Source organism: Echinops telfairi, unplaced genomic scaffold (genome assembly GCF_000313985.2).
Source record: "Echinops telfairi isolate 266 unplaced genomic scaffold, ASM31398v2 ScPeMD7_3533;HRSCAF=4204_0, whole genome shotgun sequence".
Lineage (NCBI taxonomy): Eukaryota > Metazoa > Chordata > Mammalia > Afrosoricida > Tenrecidae > Echinops > Echinops telfairi.
The window spans coordinates 68,558,449-68,564,852 of record NW_022107431.1 but is presented as its reverse complement, the minus strand read 5'-3'; positions in this window follow the sequence as shown (position 1 = coordinate 68,564,852).

Sequence of the window (6,404 nt, the reverse complement as noted above, 5' to 3'; positions counted from 1 at the left end):
CGACAACGATTCTTTTCTCTTAAGATTTCCAGCCCATATGAGGAAAGAGAGTATAGGAAAAAGACTCAAGAGGTACCAAAATTTAAATGTGAATCAAAATGCGATTTTTCAGCACATGTAAGTGCTGAGAAGTCAAAAATAAGTAAGAAGAGTAAAAAGCAATCGAGAAAATCTTCTGACAATTCTATGTAGCACCTAACACGTGATGCTATTGACTCTACTATTAAGGACAATCTACAATAATATTAGATAATACAATTGATAAATTATAGAAAACCAAGTTACCAGAAAATTTCTATCAATTTTTCACACTTGTTATTGTTCTTTCTATTGCATATCTATAGGAAAGGATAATGTATTGGAACTGAAATGTTATTATAAAGTCGAGATTCATTTATTTAACAATTATTAATTGAATACCTACTGTGAGACCAGTGTTGAGGAAATAGAAAGGAACAAATAAATAAGACCTTTGATTTCATGACGTTTATTTTTAGGTGTAGAAAAAATTTTCTAAAATGCACAAATAAACACAGGTATTGATTATGGTAAGTCAGTGATTTCAAACAGATCAGCAGTGAGACAAATATGACTGTAAGATAGATGGTTTTATGTACACTCTACAGTATTTTTATGGATATAAATTAGATGACATTAGATAATATCAACAAATTGGAGTCTTCTCAAAAAATCTGACTTGCTGCCTTTTCTTGAGAAACTAAGAAATATGACAAAATTTAGGAAAGGCAATAAGAAAGTTGAAAAGATCTCATCAATTAAATGATCTTACAATTAAAACAAAATCAAAAAACGCAAACCCAGAAAATGGTAGGGAGGATATAGAAGTTTGTCAAAGGACTGCCATGGAATTTTACAAGAAGTTCAATTGTATTGAAAGATATTAAGCCATAGGGTGACACAAAGGTACTGTCTGTCTTTGTCTTACTTTTGCCCTGCAGGTTTCAAATATGTTGATAAAAAAGGGAACAAATATATTAATTATACTTTTGGATCAGAAATACTATTTAGAAAGACAATACAAACTAAACTTACCTTCTTGGTTAATAATTAATTTTTTAAGGTTTCTGAACAGGAGGAAAGAATAAATCTTGAAAAGCAAGATTGCTATAACTTCCTTAACCATCAACTGTCTCCTGTTAAGTTGATCAGGGAAATGAGCTTGGAAGACTTATCAGGGGTTATTTGAGGAAGAAGTGAGTAACATATGAGATGCCATTGATCTCTACAGGGGTCACCCTTATCTGTACTAGGAAGCTGAAACTAAGCATTGCCCTTAGTCACATAAAGTGAATATACTAGGTTCTTTTGGTTGAAGAAAAAATTGCATCTTCTAATTACAAAGCATGACATTTTTTGACTCAGAGCAAAAACAAAAATGGAAAGAAGTAACACAAAACAAGCAGTTGAAAGAGTCATGGAGATAAGCTCAAAATATTCAAAAAAGGACAGATGCATATTCCTCATGCTCAGACTCTATACAAGTAGCATCCATGTAACTAAAGAGTGAATGAACTCAACGACCCAATAACTTGATTTTAAAATCCTGTTTGTTGTAGTGGGGCTTTGCGATGCTCTCAAATTCCACTTCACTGCCTGCCGCACTCATTTAAGAGCCTAGCCCATAATCATCTCTGTGAAATCTAAAGGTAAATAATCAGAAAGAGGAAAAGAAATATAAAAGGATCATCTAGACAATTGGGATTGTGCAATTTTTCTGATCTAGATTTTCTCTCATAACGTCATTTTATATTTTGTGTGTTTGATTGCTTTACTAACTTGTGCTCTGTTGAGATTTTTGAAAAATGATCATTGGATACAGAATTAAAATAAGCGTAATAAGGATTTGTAAGACATTTCTTCCATAGCAGATTTTATTGTCATATACATCTCTAAAGAATATCATTGCTCTCAACATGGATGGGGGGGGGGGGGGAACCAGGTTCTATTCCACCAACAGGAAGGGTATTGTTTATGTCTGCACAGGAAAGAGAGAGAGAGACCAGACCTCAACCTGGTATGCAAAGCCTTGAGGGCAACATACTGGCATGAAGCAGCGAACTAACAGAGAGGTCTGCAGGGCCAACCCCAATCCCAGCTATGTCAACCCCCTCCCTAGAAGATTTGACAACAGAGGACAGCACTGAAGAGACAGTCCAGGAGAGTTGTGGGTCTGCCCAGACCACCCAGGAACAAACTAAGAGTGAAAGAGACTGAGAGAGAGTGGATCACATCCTAGCCCACCAAGCCCCAAGGACGACACTCCTGCTCAGAAAAGCCAAGGCACAGAGAGGACCATGGGGCCAGCCCCACCATGAGACACAACATCTCCTCACTGACCCACAGAGCTGCAGGGGACAACACGGGAGACACAGTGCAGGAATTGTGCACGGTCTGGCCCCACACACACAGTGGGGTAAAAACAAAGAGCAGCAAGGGGAGCACAGTAATAAAGTCTCCAAGGAATCCCCAAAATAGACGTCGGACTTGGAGGGCATGGCTTGGCACCTCATCTGACTCAATCAGAAAACATACATAAGGGTCAGCAGACAGTCCTGGAACTATTTAAAGACCTTTTTTCTTCTCTCTTTTTTTTTTTCCATGTCTATCTACATAAGACAGGCAATATAAACAATCCTTAGGAGAAAACAACGGGACTGATAGTACCAGGGGGCAGGAGAGAGGGAGTTGGGGGAAGGGAGGGAGGAGCCAACAAACCTAGGGACAAGGGAACAACGAGAGACTTAAAATTGATGGCCAGGAGGGTGTAGATGCCTCGTGGGGTTTGATAAAGTGCAATGTACCCTAGAGGAATTACTAAGAGCCAAATGAAGGTCAAATATGATAGTGGGACAGGAGGAATGTAAAAGGAAGTAGAGGAAAGAACAAGGAGGAAAAAGACATTTATAGGGGTATAAATATAAGCATTTATGTCATACATATAGGTATATATGTCAATATATTAATATATAATGATAGGGATAGGTCTATGTACATATATTTATACATTAAGTATCAAGGTAGCAGACAGAACATGAGCCTCTACTGAAAACTTCCTTCAACCCAAGAACACTTTTTTCTAATCACCTGGCATTCTGTGATGTTCACCTTCCCTACGGGATGCCCGAAGTCAAAATGGGCGCATAAGCAAATGTGGCAAAGAATGGTGATGGTGCCGATATTAGAAGATATAGGGTCTGGGGTCTTAAAGAATTTAAGTTAAACAAGCAGCCATCTAGCAGGAAAGCAACAAAACCCATATGGAAGAAGCACACCAGCCTGCATGCTCACGAGGTATCGATGGGATCAGGTATCAGGCATCAGAATGCCCAAAACTAGCAATCACATCGATGTGAATGAAGCAGGGTGGAGTGGAGACCCAAAACCCATCTGTAGACAATTGGACATCTCCTCACAGGAGGGTCACAAGGAAGGGATAAACCAGCTAAGGTGTACTATAGCACCAACAAAACACACACATTCCTTTAATTCTTTTATGCTTCCTTCACCACCACCACCACCCACTATCCTGATCCCAGTTTTACCTTACAAATCCAGCTAGACCAGAGCACATACACTGGTACAGATAAGAGCTCTCTATACACAGAATCCAGGACAGATAAACCCCTCAGGAACAGTAATGGAAGTAGCATACCATGAGGGTAGGGGGGAGGCTGGGGGAAGAAGGGGAAGAAAGGGAACCGTTCACAATGATTGACATACAATGCCCCCACACCCCTGGGGGATACAAAAAGAAATGTGCATGAAGGGAGACAGAAGACGGTGTAAGATATGAAAATAATAATTAAATTTCTCAAGGGTCACAAGAGGGTAAGGGAGCCAGGGAAACAAGAAAGGCTGATACCAAGGGCTCAAGTAGAAAGAAAATACTTTGAAAACAATGATGGCAACGCATGAACATATATACAAATGTGCTTTTACCTGGAGGGGTGTCACTGCTTTGATTCTCTAGGCAACCTAGTCTAACAGAATCTGCATAAATGAACATTCCATGTTTTTATTCTAAAAAAGGCTTCTCATTTATGTACATTGTCCTCATCTCCATAGTGCTTTAAATCCTATGCCATTGTTTTGAGGAAGGACACTGTTAGTAGAATTTCCACTTCCATCCTCACAATCGTTCTGACATTTGAGACCATTGTTGCTGTCACTGTATCAGCTCAGCCCTTTGGGGACCTGCCTCTGTTTTGCTGCCCCTCTACTTAACCAACAGCATGTCTTTCTCCGGGAGGGGCACTTCTAATGACCGCTGTGTCCCAGGTGCATAAGATGAAGTCTCTCCATCCTTCCCTCTAAGGCGCATGCTGGCCATACTTCTTCCAAGACAGATTTGTTTTGCCTTTCGGCAGTCCATAGTACTTTCAACGTTCTTTGCCAGAACCACCTTTCGAAGACATGGATTTTTCTTTGGTCGTCCCTATTGAATGCATGTCCAACTTTCTCATGTACATGTGGTGATTGAAAATACCCACATGGATTGCTTCTTTTTTAAAAAATACATATGATTATGATGACTTCTTATTTCTAGTTGTTAACAAATGTTCCTCCAATTCCAATATTGTGTTCCTCTTCATATAGTGCAGTTCCTCAGATTATTTCCTGAGCATAGCGATTGTGGTAAAATGATGAAACCCTGGTGCACACCTCTTCTGACTATAAACCACCGACTATCACCTGGTTCGTTCAAATGACTGCCTCTTGGTCTATGTACAGGTTCTGCAGGACCCTATACAATGACCAGCATCCTAGCAGTATGAAAAACAAAGTTACTACATGATCATTTTATTCTAAATGTAGATAGTGAAGTTACATAAGCGGGAACCCTGGTGGAGTAGTGGGCTACATATTGGGCTGCTAAGCCAAAGGTCAGCAGTTCAGAACTCCCAGTCGCTTCTCGAGAGAAAGACTAGGCTTTCTACTCCCATAAAGAAGTACAGTTTCAAAGGCCCACCGAGGCAGTGCCACCCTGTCCTGTGGGGCTGCTCTGAGTCGGTACAGTCTCGATAGCAGTGATTATCTCACAGCTGACAAACGTGGTGCCCCTGCAGTGAAAGCAGACACTCTGGCTTTGGTGTCCTCTACTTCCTTGCTCAGAACTGCCTGACCATGCAATGCCAAGAACATTTACCTCCAGGCGACCAAATGATTTGCTTACCCAAATGAAGTATGTGGGAGCTCCAAACCGGAACTACCAGTAAAAATCCAGGAAGAACCATTTTACATGCCCTTTATATAGCCTCTGAATCATGGAGTCTCTGTGGGCATGATAAACAGATAAATTCCTTCCTCTTGGTTATGAATCAGAGATTTTGACCTAGAGGCTCTGACCTGCAAAGTTCCTCATGGATCAGTGTAGAAAATGATAGTAATAGTAACGTGAATAATGACAAACTCAATTAACTGTCAACAAACTAGGGGTTTGTTTTGGACACTTTATCATCTCAAATGTTCTCCTCAGAGTTTACTACCCATTTTAGAAGTAGTGGATTCAGCGTTTAAAAGGTTTAATCTTAAGTATCAAAGTCAGCTTTCAAACAAGGCTTTATTTCACTCAAAACTGTAACTCGTGAGGAACACAGTTCCCTGCGGGTAGAGCCTGTTGGCGAAACCTCCTGGGCAGTTGAGCTGCTCAGCCCTGCACAGGTCTCAGCACAGAGCTGTCTCCCACCCCCACCCCCCAACCCCCACAGGGCTCCTGGCAGCTGCTCCCTGGCCCCACTGGCTGAGTGGATGACTGTCATTTTGACTGGACACCACTGCACCAGCTCATACCTCGACTGGTGGGCGGGGATGGTGAAAATGTACTGCATTTTATGAGGAGGAACCAACTCTAATGTTGCTACTGCCTTAGTTTCCCCTACCTTTGAAGTTCTTGTCCACCAACTACCACTGAGAACCTAATGTCACCCCCACTGACCATGTCAGGAGACATGGCCCCCGCCTCCCTAGTGATGCCACGAGTCTCACCTGATTCCACAATGCTTTGTTTTTATTATACCATGTCAAAGAGAGTGAGATTCTGTTTAGTTTGGTGTTATATATTTTTAAGAATTCTATTGTTATTTAATTACCTTTATTTCTCCTCCTCACTTCTATAGAACGTCACAAAATCTCACCTCATATCTCCAAATTAAAAATAAACAAACAGTAGAAATGTAGAAAGAATTCTAAAATAATTTTAATATGAAGATGGAAAGGTTAAAAAAACATCTACCATCCCTAGGAAAAGGCAGCAAAAGAATGAGAGAGCCAGAGTGCTTGGCCCTAATTTGGATCTCCCCAGGTGGATAGGACGGGCTGCCAAGAAAACGGCTGTGAAAGTGGATGAATGCTATGTGTCCCTTCCTGAAGGAACTGTCACCTCA